Source organism: Bubalus bubalis, chromosome 3 (assembly GCF_019923935.1).
Source record: "Bubalus bubalis isolate 160015118507 breed Murrah chromosome 3, NDDB_SH_1, whole genome shotgun sequence".
NCBI classification, from domain to species: domain Eukaryota; kingdom Metazoa; phylum Chordata; class Mammalia; order Artiodactyla; family Bovidae; genus Bubalus; species Bubalus bubalis.
The window spans coordinates 26,155,430-26,174,403 of record NC_059159.1 but is presented as its reverse complement, the minus strand read 5'-3'; the positions used below and the strand labels follow the sequence as shown (position 1 = coordinate 26,174,403).

The 18,974-nt window shown below is 40.7% G+C and overlaps 1 protein-coding gene across 3 annotated transcripts in view; it reads left to right on the top strand.

Annotated features, from left to right (window-relative positions):
• Positions 1 to 534: 534 nt before the first annotated feature.
• The window catches only part of LOC102414810 (speckle type BTB/POZ protein), an 82,738-nt gene continuing 64,298 nt past the window's right edge, over positions 535 to 18,974 (top strand). For all 3 annotated transcript variants that reach the window (XM_006061969.4, XM_006061968.4, XM_025280316.3), the window contains exon 1: positions 535 to 766. The gene's annotated coding sequence lies outside the window, so the exon portion shown is untranslated. The remainder of the gene's footprint in view (positions 767 to 18,974) is intronic.

Below are 18,974 nucleotides of genomic sequence, written 5' to 3'. Positions count from 1 at the left end.
TGTGAGACCAACTGGGGACCCAGGTGTCCAAGAAAATAAATTGTTTGTGAATCAGCTTGCTATCAGTTAAGCCACCTACATGCCCACCTTACTGCAAAGGAATGCGCCTTTTTGTTTCCGAAAGCTCAACTTTTTAAGTTACTTAAAAGTCTCTAACATCATCAAAAAGTTCAAAATATTTTACTGACACAGAACTGGTTAGAAAAATGAGGTAATATATGTAAACGTCTTTAGTTATCCACAAGCTGCTAACGAATATAAGGTGCTGTTGTTAAATGCCTTTATTGTTACGCTCACCCGACTCCCAATCTTGGTGAGCCGCTGTTTCGTCCTCGCACCTCCGCGCAGACTGCCGCGCCCTACACGCGACCCTCTGCGAGTTCCCGCCTCTTTTTTCTCAAGCCCCTCCTTCCCTTCAAATCTTCGGGCCCTGGCGACACAAGGGACGCATGCGCAGTAGGCAAGGTAGGCGGAGTCTTGAGGCAGAGGGAGGAGGAGCTGGAGAACCTAAAAAGGGGAGGGGAGCGGAGTAGAGGAGGCGGAGGCCGCGCGGGGTGGGGCCCCGGCGGGTACGCGCTCGCTGCGTCGACGTGCTGACGCCATGACGCCCGGGCCGGTGTGTTTCGGTGTGTGTGTGTGTGTGAGTGTGCGCGCTCCTTGTGTGTGTGTATTTGTGTATCGGCGGTCTCGCAGGTCCCGGATGTTGCGGACAGTATGAGGCGAGCGCAGGGGGACGGGGACCAGCAGCTGTCGCCGCCGCTCTCAGGTGAGTGGGGGGAGGAGAGTCGAGGGAAAGGGTTGTCCTGTCTGAGTGGGGGGGGGTGTCTCCCTTAAGAGGTGACTGACCCCCCACTCTCCCCCCCCCACCACCCCGCGCCGCACATAGACTCTTTTCTGTCCCATTTCCCACATCCCGGATTACATGGCCCGCGAATGCCAGCAGTCGTGCCTTCTCCTAATCCCAAGCATTCAGGAGACACAAACGCGCCCCCTGCCTTCGGCCCCCCCATTATTTTCCCAGTCCCATCCCCCTTGCCAAATAGTGAGCTGTCGCCTGCGGCGAGATGGGTGACTGCGCATGCTCGAGTGTGAACGAGCTAGGGGTGCTTGGTCGCTGCCCTCGGGGCGCATGCGCATCGCTGTGTTGCAGGGACCTGCGGGATAAAGAGCCACTTGACCGCGCGCCCGCCTTCTTCCTAGGCAGTGGGCTAGCTAGACTTGGTGCCAGATAGTGGGCCTGTTGCTTCTCTCCAAAAGGGAGGGTTTAAATTATTTGAGGGAATTTATGACAAAGCACCTTTCGCGTCTTGTGTTGTCATAGGGATTCCCAGGCTCCAAACGCCTCCGAGAGCAAGCATTCCCTACGCTGACCCTTCTTTGGAAACTGCCATTGGAACTTATAGTTCTAGTATTCCTTTTCTTTCCTCGGATTCTTCCATCGTCATGTTGTATCGCTAATGCAAACCTCCTCTAAATTTAGGAGTAGGTGGCAATTGTTCTGGCAAGGGATTTTGGTAGCCTTTCTAAGGAGGACTAGGGCCATAAAAAAGAAAGTAAGGGGGGTTTCCTTTTAGTAAAATTACTTATTATTCTCACAGACCCAGATGAAGTAAAGAGTATAAGGCTTAGAGTAGTAACTGTACATCAAGACATCTATGTACTCTGATCTCTAGCCCTCCTCGGTGTGACCTATTTGCCTCTTTTTTGGTAAAAGATCTTCTTTAGTGCTTTCGTTTTTAGCTGTGCATTATTGATGTTTTGAATAGCACATGAAAAAAGCAATCTGAAACTACTGGTGAGCGATAACTTAGCCAGTGGAAGTTTTAAGTAACAAGAATGGTGTTTCTTTCACATTTGCAAATAACAAAGAGCAATTTTTAAAAAGAACTTTAAGGTGCAGTAATATCTCAGTGATCTAGAACCTGTGTTTTTCAGTTGGCAGATTATACATGGTCCCTTGATTTGCTCCTATGTTGCCATTCTTGAATACTCGCTGCCATCAGAACAGGGTGAAGAGATGATAAACTCTTACAAGCAAAAGGTTTGCTGAATAGCATTGAAATGAATAGTTAAATTGTTGGCGGGGGTGGTGGTGTACATTTTCTGTGTTCTTTTAGTTGTCTTTGCCAACCTTGCTTCCTGTCTGGATAACTTAGGAATGGGACATATTATTCATTTCAGTTCAGTTCAGTTGCTCAGCTGTATCCAACTCTTTGCGACCTCATGAACTGCAGCATGCCAGGCCTCGCTGTCCATCACCAACTCCCGGAGTTCACTCAAACTCATGTCCATTGAGTCGGACATATTATTAGGAAGCCTTATTTTCTCTTTTCTTTCCTTTGTGTTCTTTCTTTGATACTCATCTCTCAAGGCTTTTTTGGGGAGAAGGGGCTATCATTCTTAACTCTAGGGCCTTAAGTTCTTGGGCTTTAAAGTATATATATATATTTTACTTCCTCATTTTACTGTGGCCTTGGCATGGTTCAGCTGTCTTTTGTGCTGTTTTCTGTTGTAATGGTTACAGCTGGAGCCAAACAATGACGTAGGAAGCACAAGAATTTGGGGGGCATATATCTTCTTGTCAGAGAAGGCAATGGCACCCCACTCCAGTACTCTTGCCTGGAAAATCCCATGGATAGAGGAGCCTGGTAGGCTGCAGTCCACGGGGTCGCTAAGAGTCGGACACAACAGAGCGACTTCGCTTTCACTTTTCAATTTCATGCATTGGAGAAGGAAATGGCAACCCACTCCAGTGTTCTTGCCTGGAGAATCCCAGGGACAGGGGAGCCTGGTAGGCTACCATCTATGGGGTCACACAGAGTCAGACACGACTGAAGTGACTTAGCATTTATCTTCTTGTATCCTTTGAAAGAGCTGGACATTCATCTTTTTTCTTGTGTGAAGACTGAAGTATAAGTTATTGTGACCACCTCATGCTTAGGCTGGGGGTGGTTGATGTCCATTTCATACTTTGGGACTTATCCTTTTAGAGCTCTTCATAGCTGTTAGTTTAGTGCTTGGAGATGTTCAATGTTGCCTGTGTCCAGACTTCTGTCAGGTAGTTTGGTAAAATCTTTTTTATTTCTTTAATTTTTAAAAAATTTTGGCCATGCATGCAGCATGCAGGGTCTTAGTTCCCTGAGCAGGGATTGAACCCAGGCCACCTGCAGTGGAAGCACAGCCTTAACCACTGGACCACCAGGGAAGTCCCCTAGTCTGGTAAAATTTTGAAGTAAAATGGAGGTAAATAAATGTCCTTTTTTCTTCTCAGTAGACTTCTGTCATATAGGGTGCTTTCTTTTTATCTGGTTGAATTTACTGAAGTCTCATAAAAAAGTTGTATGGTGTGAAGACATGAAATGCTTTTAGGTTAAGATAAGTATTAATTAAATAATTCAGATGGGTGCAGTGTGTTCAGTCACTCAGTTCTGTCTAACTCTTTGCGGCCCCATAAACTGTAGCTCCTCTGTCCTTGGAATTTTCCAGGTAAGAACACTGGAGCATGTTGCAGTTTCCTACTCCAGGGGATCTTCCTGACCCAGGGATTGAACCAGCATCTGTTATGTCTTCTGCGTTGGCAGATGAATTCTTTACACTAGCGCCACCTGCTGCTGCTGCTAAGTCGCTTCAGTCGTGTCCGACTCGGCGCGACCCCATAGACGGCAGCCCGCTAGGCTCCTCTGTCCCTGGGATTCTCCAGGCAAGAATACTGGAGTGGGTTGCCATGGAAAGCCTTAAATTGGTGTAGAGCCTTGTTTAAAAAAATAACTCTTTAAAATGGATAACACATGTACACACATACGATACAAAAATCAGAAACTACATAGAGTATGTCCTCCTTTCATCCTTCTAGATACCTCCCTTGAAGGAAATTGTTTCCTGTATCTTGTTTACCTTGCATAGATAAGGCTTTTACATGCATATACAACTATATATTCTTTGGTGTTTTTGTTTTTATTTGTTGTTTATACAAATGGTAAGATTCTATGCCTACTATTCTGCACTTTGCTTTTTTCACTTAGTATATCTTGGCTGTCATTTCATACAGTACATAGAGTACCTCTTCCTTTTTTTTTTTTAACCTCTTCTGTTTTGAAAGCTGGCAGATATTCCTCTGTATAGATGTGCCATTATCCAGCCAGCGTTGATTGGATAGTTAGGTTGTTTCCAGTGCTACAATTAATTCCTCATGTGTCCTTTTTATGTACATCGATGTCTGTTGGATTAATTCCAGGTGGAAAGCTATATGGATTTTTAATGTTGTTAAATATTGCTAAATTGCTTTTCATAAAAGTTGTATTAATTTATATTCCTGCCAGCAGTGTGAGTCTGGCTCTTTCCTCACCAGCACTGTACTATCTGATTTTTTAAGTCTTCCTGCAGGAGACTTCCCTGGCAGTCCAATGTGGAAAATCCATGCTTCCAGTAAGTGGGCATGGGTTTGATCCCTGGTCAGGGAACTAAGATCCTGCATGCCTCACAATTCAGCCAAAAAAAAACAAAACAGTAACAAAAACAATAAAACTTTGTGTACTCTTTTGTGTGAGATTTTAAAGTTCATTATGTAGCTTGTTAAGCTTCATTATCCCCAGGAGTTGTGGATAAATATTGTCACTGTTTTGCAGACCAGGGGTAGTGGTGAAAGATATTGTTGGACTGAAGAATAATCTCATGAGAATAAAGTCATATGCCTGGATAACATGGCTTTTTAAAAGCAATGCTAGAAAAAAAAAAAAAAAAAGCAATGCTAGGAAGACATGTACAACTTGTATTCTAGTTTCTCCCTATAACTCTTGCTGATTGTTTCTCTATGGGAAATTCTGTAACCCCATAAGTGATGTTTGATGATCTCCCTTTGAGAGCTGTGACTCAAGATTGTTTATGCAAGTGAACTGCTACTCTGTTGAGAAATTAAAAGACGAACTCAGTTATTTGAGATCCTTTTCTGAGTGCCTGCACAGAATATTGCTGCTAGTACTCTGAAAGATAGTTGCAGAATGTGTGCTTCACTATGAATTGTGAGCAAATAGAGGAGAATTCATTTGGGAGGCCTTCCTGGAGGAAGGGAAGTGCATTTTGAGCTGTCTAGGTAAAAAATTGTAAACATACAGAAAAATGGAAAGAATAGTACAGTTGTCATCTTTATACCAATTACTCCCTAGATTCCAGCAGTTTTCCATGTTTTACTGTATTTGTTTTATCTGTGTATGTGCATGTGTGCATACTCAGGCACTTTGGTTGTGCCTGACTCTTTGTGGCCCTACGTACTGTAGCCCACCACACTTCTCTGTCCATGGGATTCTCCAGGCAAGAATAATGGAGTGGGTTGCTGTGCCCTCCTTCCGGGGATCTTCCCAACTCAGGGATTGAACCTGGGTCTCCTGCATTGCAGGCAGATTCTTTACTGCTGAGCCACCGGGGGAGCCACTTTATATGTGCATATGTGTTTATATATAATATATAAATCTTTACATTGTAGACGTCATGACATTTTAATACTTTAAATACATTAGTGCATCTTTTTAAAACAGACATTGTTTTAGTTCATCGATCTTACAGTACATTGTCACAGCGGAGGCGATTAACAACACTTTCCCAGTACCATCTAATATCTAGTTCCTGTTCAGGTTTTCCCAGTTGTCTCCAACACAACACTTGTTAGCTATTGGTATTTTTTCTCCAAAAATGTTTCCTTAGTCTCTTTTTAAATCTAAAACACTTCATTTAGGATCGATGCAGTCTTTGCTTTTGAAGAGACCAGGCCATTTGTCTTGTATAATATATCACTTCTAGAGTTTTCTGAGAAACTGGAGATTCCTCTCAGTTTCATGTAATTTGTTCCTTTATCCCTGTATTTCCTTACAAACTGGCAGTGAAGTCTTGCTTAGATTCAGTTAAACATTTTTGGTAATAATACTTCATAGGTGATGCTCTGTACCTCATGTCACATCACAATAAGAGAAACATCATGTCATAATGTCTGACTGTTAATGGTGATGGATTTGTTTGTTCAAGATGATAAATACCAGATCTCTCCATTGTAAAGACTTTGTAATTAGCAGGTAGAGTAGTGACACTTTGACACAATACTCTTATGCTTCTTCAGCAGCCTTTATCACCTACTGATAACAATCTTTGCCTGAATCAACTATTTCTTTGGCTATTACAAAATGGTAATTTTCTAATTCTAACATTCCTTTTATATTGATTAGCCTTCCATCATCTGTAAAGATATCTCTCATCAGTTAGGAATAGATTATAATTTCTTCCCAAAAGTTCAGATAAATTCTTAATTTACTCAGAATCCTTTAGCAATTTTCTGAGTAAGAAGTTGGTATACCTCTAATGATAGGAAATGAATTTTCTTTTTTTTTTTTTTGCTCTGTTTTGGTATCTTTATAAACTCATGGATTTTAATTTTCTCTGTGTTTTACCAATAATTACAGACTTTTTTTTTGGATGCTCAAAATGTCCCATGTTTGACCTTTGGGAGCCTTTTACACTTGGTGTATAAGCTTCTAGTAGAGGAAGCCACTGAATCACTTTCCTTTTTCTTGTCTCAGATGTCCCCTCACCTTACCTCTGTATGCTTATATATCTATATTACACTTCCTTCCATTTTAATAAACTGTGTTGTTAATCTCCGTATGGAGCTTCTGGCCCCAAATTCTAACAATTAAAGGTGTCTTTCTTTTAACACAGTGCACCTAGTGTTTGATTCATTTCTGTGTCACTGGCATTGTTGGATTCTGAATCTTAGACCTCACAGCTTTCTTATCTTGAGTACTGTTTGTGAAAAACAGCTAGTATCTCTCAAGAGAGCATTGCTTCCCAACCCCACATCACTAATATAAGGTTAGCTATAGAAGAGACTGGATTTCCCTGTCGGCTCAGACAGTAAAAGAATCCACCTGCAATGCCGGGAGACCCGGGTTCGATCCCTGGGTTAGGAAGATCCCCTGGAGGAGGGCATGGCTATCCACTCCAGTATTCTTGCCTGGAGAATTCCCATGGACAGAGGTGCCTGGCGGGCTACAGTCCATAGGGTGGCAAAGGGTCAGACATGACTAAGTGACTAAGCACAGCACAGCATAGAAGAGACTGTGGAATTTCTTTTCTCATGAGCAAACTTGCTTTTTTTTTGAGATGAAAGGTATACAAGATGAAATTTATAAACTGATAATTTGTATGTAATATTTTCGAGATGTGGGGTTTTGAGCATTATATACCTTTGTGTGTACATGTGTAAGTGTCTTTGTCTTTCCTCCCTTTTCCTTATTTACACACATTTCTCCAACACAGTTGGAGTGTTATGTAAGATTATGCTGTAATAACATATATTTTTTATTATCACTAGATTTCATCATGGAAAAAGTGACAAATTGTTCATAATTAAGGAAAATTTTCAGATAGGCCATGAGCTCTAATATCTAGCTGTCTTAACACAGGGTCTGGAACAGTACTAAATCCTGTGGATTTCTGTTGTGTGCTGTGGACTCAGAAATGTTGATGCATCCTCAGTGTTTCCTGAAAACCCATCACACTAATAAAAGTTAATACAAGGGAAAGATACAGTGGAGCTATATTCTAAACCTGTTTAGGGTCTAAACTAATTCCTCAGTCAGTCAGTTCAGTCACTCAGTCGTGTCCAATTCTTTGCGACCCCATGGACTGCAGCACGCCAGGCCTCTCCCTGTCCATCACCAACTTCCGGAGTTTACTCAAACTCATGTGCATAGAGTCGGTGATGCCATCCCACCATCTCATCCTCTGTCGTCCCCTTCTCCTCATGCCTTCAATCTTTCCCAGCATCAGGGTCTTTTCCAGTGATTCGGTTCTTCACATCGGGTGGCCAAAGTATTGGAGTTTCAGCTTCAGCATCAGTCCTTCCAGTGAATATTCAGGACTGATTTCCTTTAGGATGGACTGGTTGGATCTCCTTGCAGTCCAAGGAACTCTCAAGAGTCTTCTCCACACCACAGTTCAAAAGCATCAATTCTTCGGTGCTCAGCTTTCTTTATAATCCAACTCTCACATCCATACTTGACTACTGGAAAAACCATAGCTTTGACTAGACAGACCTTTGTTGGCAAAGTAACGTTTCTGCTTTTTAATTTGCAGTCTAGGTTGGTCATAACTTTTCTTCCAGGGAGCAAGCATCTTTTAATTTCATGGCTGCAGTCACCATCTGTGGTGATTTTGGAGCCCCCAAAAATAAAGTTTTCACTGTCACTGTTTGCCCTATTTCCCCATCTATTTGCCATGAAGTAATGGGACCCGATGCCATGATCTTAGTTTTCTGAATGTTGAGCTTTAAGCCAACTTTTTCACTCTCTTCTTTCACTTTCATCAAGAGGCCCTTTAGTTCTTCTTCACTTTCTGCCATAAGGGTGGTGTCATCTGCATATCTGAGGTTATTGATATTTCTCCCAGCAATCTTGATTCCAGCTTGTGCTTCATCCAGCCCAGCATTTCTCATGATGTACTCTGCATTTAAGTTAAATAAGCAGGGTGACAATATACAGCCTTGACATAGTCCTTTCCCTATTTGAAACCCGTCTGTTGTTCTGTGGCCGGTTCTAACTGTTGCTTCCTGACCCGCATACAGATTTCTCAAGAGGCAGGTCAGGTGGTCTGGTATGCCCATCTCTTGAAGAATTTTCCACAGTTTATTGTGATCCACACAGTCAAAGGCTTTGGCATAGTCAATAAAGCAGAAGTAGATATTTTTCTGGAACCCTCTTGCTTTTTCACTGATGCAACAGATGTTGGCAATTTGATCTCTGGTTCCTCTGCCTTTTCTAAATCCAGCTTGAACATCTGGAAGTTCACGGTTCACGTATTGCTGAAGCCTGGCTTGGAGAATTTTGAGCATTACTTTACTAGCGTATGAGATGAGTGCAATTGTGCAGTAGTTTGAGCATTCTTTGGCATTGCCTTTCTTTGGGATTGGAATGAAACTGACCTTTTCTAGTCCTGTGGCCACTGCTGAGTTTTCCAAATTTTCTGGCATAATGAGTGCAGCACTTTCACAGCATCCTCTTTCAGGATTTGAAATAGCTCAACTGGAATTCCATCACCTCCACTAGCTTTGTTCGTAGTGATGTTTCCTAAGACCCACTTGACTTTGCATTCCAGAATGTCTGGCTTCTAGGTTGGTGATCACACCATCGTGATTATCTGGGTCATGAAGATCTTCTTTGTATAGTTCTGTGTATTCTTGCCATCTCTTCTTAATATCTTCTGCTTCTTTTAGGTTCATACCATTTCTGTCCTTTATTGTTCCCATCTTTGCATGAAATGTTCCTGCCTTAGCAGAAAATGATTTATAAGACTCTTAACCATTTAGTGATATTTTGAGTAACTTATGGATTTCAGGTTACTCAAAGCCTGACAATAACAGTATTCTGATATTTATCTGAAATTCAGTTTTCTTTTTGCCATCTTGTCATATTTACTTTCAGATTTTATAAGCTTATTCTCAACCTGGTTTCATAACAGTACTGGCTCCTTATTAAATTTTGGTTGTGTATTCAGGGAAGCACACCTGTTTCTTGTGTTTGTTTTCAGTTATGGTGAATCATTCCAGTAGCTTCCTTTACTTTTGTTTTTGACAAGCTCCTGTTATAGTAAAAAACGATTTTGAAGCTTAGCCTCTAGGAAACACTTGGCCCTTCATTCTTGCAACTATGGTCATGTTTTAATAGAATTGGCAGGAGTTGTACAGTTGCTGTGTGTGGCAAAGTTGGTCATGCAGCTTTGGGAATGCTGGATGCAGACCTCGAAATGGGAGTTATACAGTTGGACAGTGACCCTTACTTGACCGTGAAGACCTTTATTCTTTTTTTTTTTAACAATTCAAAAAATTAAATTTTTTTTTTTTACTGTGCCATATGGCATATGGGATCTTAGTTCCCCAACCAGGGATAGACCTGCACCCCTTATAGTGGAATCATGAAGTCTTAACCACTGGACCACCAGGGCAGTTCCCAAAGACCTTTATTCTTTAGTGTTGCTTTCTAAGAAGCTGTTGGCGTAAATCTTTGGGCTGAGGCACCAGCTATATCAAAGAAGAGCTTGCAGTAGTTCTCTGAAGGCCTCTAATTCCTCCTAGCAATCTGTTTATTTGTAAGGAAAAAGAGATATATGTGTAATCATTCACTGTGATTTGAGGTCTACACAGTCCTTTTCTTGGTATTTAAAACAGGTACTACTTTCAGTTTCTATGATTTTGACTACTTTAGATACTTCATATGAGTGGAATCATGTAGTACTTGTCCTTTTATATCTGGCTTATTTCACTTAGCATGATATCCATGAGGTTCATCCATGCTGTCAGAATTTCCCTCCTTTTGAAGACTGCATAATACTCCCTTGTTTGTATATAATTACATTTTGTTTATCCATTCATCCACCAGTGGATACTTGGGTTGCCACTACCTTTTGCTCTTGTGAATAATGCTGCTCTGAACATAGGTGGACAAATATCTCTTTGAGACTCTGGTTTCAATTCTTTTGGGTTTATACCCAGAAGTGGAATTGCTGAATCATATGTTAATTCTATTTTTACATTTTTTGAGGAACCGCCACACAGTTTAATGTAGTGGCTGCACCGTCTTACATTCTTACCAGCAGTGTACAAGGGTTCCAGTTTTTCTAAGTCTTTGGCAGTACTTGTTATCCTATGCTTTTTTTAAAAAAATAGTAGCCATCCTAATGGGTATGTTTTAATGTGTTTTTTAGCCTTATCTTTTTTTGAAACTAAGTTTAAACTTTAAAGATTTTTTTTTTCTTTTATGGTGTACATTTTTTGTGAGGTAATAGTTATATACTGTGTTTTCTTCTACAAGTTTTAAAGTTACACTTTTCACATTTAGGTTTTTAATCCATCTAGAATTTATTTTGATGCTTGGTGTTACATAGAGATCTAATTTTTTTCATTAGGAAAACCCAAAATAGGGTTAATTTTCTTTCCATAAAGATCACCTGGTAAGCCACCACCATGTGTTGAATATTGATGTTTGCCCACTGCAACTTTATGATAACATTTCAGTTCAGTTTAGTTCAGTCACGTCTGACTCTTTGCAGCTCCGTGGACTGCAGCATGCCAGGCTTTCCTGTCCATCACCATCACTCCTGGAGCTTGCTCAGACATTGAGTCCGTGGTGGCATCCTACCATCTCATCCTCTGTCATCTCCTTCTCCTGCCTTCAGTCTTTCCCAGCATCTGGGTCTTTTCCAATGAGTCAGTTCTGAAGCTCAGTCCTTCCAATGAATATTCAGGACTGATTTCCTTTAGGATTGACTGGTTTGATCTCCTTGCAGTCCAAGGGACTCTCAAGAGTTCTCCAACACCACAGTTCAAAAGCATCAATTCTTCGGCGCTCAGCTTTTTTTATAGTCCAACTCTCACATCCATACATAACTGCTGAGAAAACCATAGCTTTGACTAGACTTACCTTTGTCGGCACAATAATGTCTGCTTTTTAATATGCTGTCTAGGTTGGTCATAGCTTTTCTTCCAAGAAGCAAGTGTCTTTTAATATCGTGGCTGCAGTCACCATCTGCAGTGATTTTGGAGCCCAAGAAAATCAAGTCTGTCTCTGTTTCCATTGTTTCCCTATCTATTTACCATGAAGTGATGGGATCTGATGCCATGATCTTAGTGATGCCATGAAGTGATGGGACCGGATGCCAGGATACCACTTAACGTGTTTCCAAATATATGAGGGTTTGTGTTTGTGTTCTCTGTATTCTGCACCATTGGTCTGTTTGCATATTTTGTGCTGATACTACACTGTCTTAATTGTCATAGCTTTATAATAGTTGTTCTGTCTGGTAGGGCAAGTCTCACTACCTTGTTCTTTTTCGGTTCATCAGCCTCTGTGACAAACCCTGTCAGATTGGTGTGGTTTAATGACACCATGCTGCTGCTAAGCTGCTGCTAAGTCACTTCAGTCGTGTCCGACTCTGTGTGACCCCATAGACGGCAGCCCACCAGGCTTCCCCGTCCCTGGGATTCTCCAGGCAAGAATACTGGAGTGGGTTGCCATTTCCTTCTCCAATGCGTGAAAGTGAAAAGTGAAAGGGAAGTCACTCAGTCGTGTCCAACGTTCAGCGACTCCATGGACTGCAGCCTACCAGGCTCCTCCATCCATGGGATTTTCCAGGCAAGAGTACTGGAGTGGGGTGCCATTGCCTTCTCCAAATGACACCATAGGCTGTCTAAATTATATTGACATGATATATAAGGGCCTTCTCCAAGAGAAAGAAAATTATCAAGCCTATTTTATATAACAGCTGGTTATTAAGTTTGTCTCTTAGTCTGAATGAACCAATAATTTCCATTCAGTTTTTAATTTTGTTGGAGTGATATTTACTTTTATATAGGAATATTGTCTTCAAATGGAGGGGAGCCTTGTTATAATTTGTTGTCTCATGTAAGGACCCAAATTAAATGGTTTTTGTAATGACATTGAGGTTCTGTGGTATTAAGACTCGCTTGATCATAAGGAAAATAAGCCTATTTAAAATAGCTCATATAAAAGATTTATCAAAAGGAAATAGCTGTTATAGAATCCAAGGAAAAGCTGACCAGAGCTTCAGAAAGGGCTGGCACTGAAACAGTTCAGGTATTTTAAGCAGTTAGACTTAATAGATTCTAGTGTACCACCACATACAGACCTTAAGATCCATGAAGCTTAATTCAGATTCCCGAGCAATATTTGATTTTGTCAGTCTAAGGCTTGACTTCCCCCAGACCAGATATCTGCCTCAGGTTCAACTCTGGTTGAGGATACACAAAGCAATTTTGAGGGTGGCTGGAATCAGAGGCAAGTTCTCTTAAGCAGTGGTTCTCAAAACTTTTCGGTGTCAGACTCTTTACACTCTTAAAAATTGAGTTTTGAGTTTTTCCTTGTGTAGTTTATATCTATTCATAGTTACTAAATTAGAAATTAAACGTAAAGCATTTAAAAATATCAACTACTTTAAATATATTAACACAAATAATATATTTTTATGAAAAATAACTAAAAAGTTAGAAGTGGCACTTTTGGATTTTGTGAATCTCTTAAATATCCAGCTTAATAGAAGACAGCTAAACTATCATGTCTGCTTCTGTATTTAACCTGATGTGATAGATTGTTTTGATTGAAATATATGAAGAAAATATGTCCAAAGTACTTGTAGTTGGAAAAGGGAGGAGCATTTTCAGACAGCTGTGCATATTCTCTGATACTACACCAAAACTTGATAATCAGTAGTTTCTTCATAAGTTACGTTGCAGTATGGAATCTGAAATCATGTTGTATATTAAAATTCATTGGTCTTTCTTGTACTTTAAATAGATCTTTAACTGATACTTGATTTTATGATATCATACATTGGTTGTTTGGAAATGCTGGTTCATTGAGTTAAACATCTTCCAAATGACACATTTCATAATATGATACCAAAAAAACCACATTAGCTAATATCATTCTCCTTCTTATCAGAAAAAATTTTAAGTATTGGGAATCTATGCAGCTACAATATTTCCAAGATTTTAATTTTTGATTAAAAGCTTTGATTTTGCCATTAGTTACAAATACTGTCAGTTGTATTTGTATCTTGTATTTGTATCTTGAAGTGACAGAATCAATTCATTTTCAAGAAAACATCTGCTAAATATTCATGTCTGAATAACCACAGTTTGCCCTTTGTTCCAAGTAAAAGTAGTATTCCATGAAAAAAGCATTTAGGTTAGCTCACAAATCAAGAGTCACAAGAGGTTTTCCTGGAGACTGCCAATGTACTTGAGTATCCTATAGAAGTGCTATCTACACACTTCCCATTTCATCATGCAGAATATTTAAAAGACCCATACAAGGGCTCAGACTTAATAAAATTAATACTGTTTCTTCAGGAATATTTTCAAGTGAAATTGACTTTTTAAGAAGAATAGTCCCTGATGGTAAAAGACACGCATGACTCTAGTACAGTTTGATGCCGTTACCTTTCTTTATACTAAGGCACTGATTTTGTATACCAGTGCAAATGCCAACACAATGAAAAAGGCAAAAATTTCTTAATACTGTGAAAATAGTTTCAACAAACTCACTGAAAGGGACTTTCAGGGATTTATGAACTACACTTTGGGAACCACAGTGGGTAGGGTAACAAAGGTCTATTATTTGAGGTACAGCAAGTGTTTCATGGTAGAATTTTACTGGATTGCTAATACTGTTACTTAACAATATTTAATGTGATGGAGAAATGAAGGGATACTTTAGTTCAGTTCAGTCGCTCAGTTGTGTCCGACTCTGCAGCCCCATGGATTGCAACACGCCAGGCCTCCCTGTCCATCACCAACTCCCGGAGTTTGCTCACTCATGTCCATTGAGTCGGTGATGCCATCCAACCATCTCATCCTCTGTCGTCCCCTTCTCCTCCTACATTCAATCTTTCCCAGCATCAGGGTCTTTGCAAATGAGTCAGTTCTTCACATCAGGTGGCCAAAGCATTGGAGTTTCAGCTTCAGCATCAGTCCTTCCAGTGAATACTCAGGACTGATTTCCTTTAGGATGGACTGGTTGGATCTCCTTGCAGTCCAAGGGACTCTCAAGAGTCTTCTCCACACCACAGTTCAAAAGGATTGATTCTTCGGTGCTCAGCTTTCTTTATAGTCCAACTCTCACATCCACACATGACTACTGGAAAAACCATAGCCTTGACTAGATGGACCTTTGTTGCAAAGTAATGGGATACTTGAAGGATTCTAAAAAGTTTCAGATTTTTTGTTGAACAGAAATAGTTTCCTAGTAATTATTGTTTTCAAACAGCAGAATTTAAGGCATTCAGATTTTCAGCTAGTCCTTCAAACATGTCATAATTGTAGGGTAACCAATTTTAATATGGCTTATGGAGTTTCCCTTGTGGCTCAGCTGGTGAGGAATCCACCTGCAATTCGGGAGACCTGGGTTCTATCCCTGGGTTGGGAAGATCCCCTGGAGAAGGGAAAGGCTACCCACTCCAGTATTCTGGCCTGGGGAATTCCATGGACTACAGCCCATGGGGTGGCAGAGAGTAAGACACAACTGAGTGACTTTCACTTTCAGTTTTTCACTATGGGAGTTTAGTCACATAGTAGCACGTGTAGCTTAACACTTTTTTTCAAGCAGTTGAATACATTAAAAAATCTGAGCTGCCAAATCTGGTGCTCTGTGACAACCTAGAGTGGTAGGGTGGGATGGGAGGGAAGTTTAAGAGGGAGGGGGCATCCATATACCCTGTTGCTGATTCATGTTGATATATGACAGAAACCAACACAATATTGTAAAGCAATGATCCTTCAATTAAAAATAAATAAATTTAAATAAAAATTTAAAAAAAATTCTGAGCTGCAAAAATTGCTTTTGGGAAGATCTTGCCTTTCCAGAAAAGGCATAGAAGGGAAGGTTAAGGCTGGGAATCTGTTATTGCAGCTTTAAATCTTTTGGTCATTTAAGAGTCTTGTGAAAGAAAACACCCTTCCCCCCAAATTAAAATATGTTTTATGACAGACAGGACTGGTGGTGTTAACTGACTTCAACAGATACCTATTGAGTGACTATAAACAAAAGGTTTGGTAAAAGGTATGTTCTGAAAGGAGTGGGGAATTAAACCAGTATTATATATTCTGTTGTGGTATTATATAAAGTACTGTATAAAGTCGTTCAAGTTTTTCTGTAAGATGTTATGGAAAAACCCGAATGACCTTTTAGGCCAACCCAGTATTTTGGTGTTTAGAAAAGAAAGAGGGACTTCCCTGGCTGTCCAGTGGTTAAGACTTAGTGTTTCCACTACAGGGGGCACTGATTTGATCCATGGCCAGGAAATTACGGTCCCCCATGCTGTGTGGTGCAGCCAAAAAAACAAAAGGAAGCCACCATTCAGTTGGGAAAGTTAGGGTGGAAAGACTGTCTTTGTAAAGGGTGCATTTGAACTGGGCTTTGAAGGGTAGGTATTTTAAAGGCAGGAATTTTGATAGGCAGAAATAAAAAGTTAGTTCAGGTAGAAGGAATGTCAAGAGCAAAAATGTGGAGGTGGGGAAATGCATTGTTAGTATAGGGTGTGTACTGGAAACAATGAGCAGTGTAGTGTAGCTGAAGAAAAAGACACATGGGAAAATAGGAGATAAGAAAGGAAAGTCAATTGGCTCAGAATATGGGAGGTCTTCCCTGGTGGCTCAGAAGGTAAAGCGTCTGCCTACAATGCGGGAGACCTGGGTTCAATCCCTGGGGTGGTAAGATCTCCTGGAGAAGGAAATGGCAACCCACTCCAGTATTCTTGCCTGGAAAATCCCATGGATGGAGAAGCCTGGCAGGCTACAGTCCATGGGGTCGCAAAGAGTCGGATACGACTGAGCGACTTTCGCTTTTTACCAAGACCAGGCAGTTAGGGTTTAATGTGGTAAGTGATGAAGAGACTTTGAAATTTTTTGAAAAAATAATATGATCAGAGTGTGCTTTCAGAAAATTTATTTGGCCTCAATCATTTATTAGTTCATTCATCAAAAAAATTTTAAATAGTTGCTCTGTGCCACTTAAGCATGAGAAATGCTGTATATAATGGTGAACCAAACAGAAAATCCATATTTGAGAATTTCCACTCTAGGAAAGGAACTTCAATAAATAAAATATAATTACAAATTACTGTAAATGTTATGAAGGAAGGGAGTGAATTACCATGGGGGTAAATGGGGAAATTAAGTTTAATTGAGGAATCTGGGAAGGCCTTGCTGAGGAGTTAAATTTTTAATCGAGTACTTGCCTTGTGCAAGATGATGTTCTAGGTGCTGGGGATATAGTGAAGGAACAAAACAGATAAAAATCTCTGCTCTCATGAAGTGCATATTCAGGCAGTAAACAAGATAAATAAAATATATGGTTATGTTAGAAGGTGGTAGGTCCCAAGGAGAAAAATAAAGATGGAGAAAGAGATACTGAGCGTTTGGGTGGAGTTGGGTATTGCAAGTTTAGATAGAACGGCCAGGGAATGTCTCATTAAATCACTACAAAGGTAATATTTGAGTAATATCTGTAGAAATAGAAAGTGGAGGAGTAAACCAGAAACTCCAGGCAGGGGGAGTAGCAAGGGCAAAAGCCAGGAGGAATATATGTGTCCAACATGTGCAAGAAACAAGTAGGGAGGCCAGGGTGGCTGGAGTTAGGTGAACAAGGGAGAAAGTGGTAGAAATAAGCTTGGAGAGGTTAGTAGGAGTCTGGGACCTGTAGTCCTTAGCCGCATGTTAGAATCACCTGGGGAGCTTTTGAAGTTCCTAAAGCCTGGGCTGCACCTTATAACACCTAAATAAGAATCTTTGCAGGTGGAACTCAGTGGCAGAAGTGATAGAGAGAAGTATTTAAGAAGTATGTCAGAGAATCTATCAAATTTTAGAGTGAATGTGGGGGTTTGGGAGAAGAAAGTGTCAAGGATGATTTCCAGGTTTCTGTCTCAAGTACATAGGTGGTTAGAGATATCACTTACTGAGATGGAAGCAGGGGATAGAAATGGGAGGAGCAGGTGAGGGTTTGGAGGGAAGATCAGAAGTCAGGATCTTCAGTTTTAGACCTGTTAAAATTTGAGATGTGAATGAGGCTGAGTATAAATATATTAAGTAGGCAGAAATGTGAGTGGAGCTTGAAGTAAAGTCAGGATTTCAGTTAATAAATTTGTATATAACCTGCTTGCTGATGGTCTTCAAAGTATCTAAATGCATCATACAGGATACATTTGATGTGGAAGGAACTGAAAGTCTGGAAAGTGGTTACTGTTCCCGCAATCTGAACAAGAAATGGTGCTGGTGTGAACTAGGATGGTGGCATTGGGACTAGAAAAGAAGGAGTAGGTTGGAGATTTGGAAACCTCTGAAGCCCCTAGGTAGTGGGGATGGACAGTAGACAAGGAATGAGAGAGCTTTGAGATGTCAAGCCTGGGTAATGGTCTGTTGTTGCCTAGTCACTAAGTTGTGTAGCCCACCAGGGTCCTCTGTCCATGGGATTTTCTAGGCAAGAATACTGGAGCAGGTTGCTGTTTCCTTCTCCAGGGGATCTTCCTGACCCAGGGATTGAACCCATGGCTCTTGCTTGGCAGACAGATTCTTTACCACTGAGCCACCTGGTAAGCCCAGTCTGTTAGCAGATATAAATAAAGTGTTTGGCTTTGCATGTATTGACATTTAAGAGAGGCTGCTTAGCAGGCAGGCAGTTTAATCTGTTGGAAGGAGCAGGTGAGCTTTGCAACATAGACCTGTGTTTTATTTACATAAAATTAGTTCACCATGGGAGTGTAAAAATTTTTGAAAATACAACATCCAAAGTCTTTATCATGACCTGTCAGGCCCTCTGTGATAGGGTCCCTGTCTATTTTTTGTGACGTTTTCCTTTGTGCGCCATGTTCAAGCTGCACAGGCTTTCCTTCTGTTCCTCCAGTATGCCCAGCTAGGTCCTCCTTCAGGGCTTTCGTACTTGTTTTCTCATTGTGCGTCTTCCCTTCCTCTTGGTAAATGGAATAGAAGTTCAGAGAGAAAAATTGAGAAGTTAGCATCTGGAAATTAGAAACAATTCCAAGAGATCCTTGCTAACGTATGAGAGTGTGAATGAGGGCCTGAAATGGAATGGCTGTGGGAGCCATTGAAGTTGAAGTCCAGTCAGCAAAAGACAGCCGAGTTACCGTCTTGGTCTTCGTGTACTTCAGTATTCAAATCTGTTGATCAGAGGTGCTAAATAAGTGGATTTCCCCTCCGCCTCCTTGGTCTGATGATGGATGATAGTGGTGGTCGTTGTTGACTTGACTTGATGACTCATTGCTGTCCTGTCACCACTTACAGAGATGTCCTCTGAATAGGTGAACACTTCCTTCAGAGAAAGTTGTGGGTAATTATTTCAGAAACTTCTGGCATGAAGAAACAACATTTTAGTTATGAAAATAATTATATGTTGACTTCAATACAT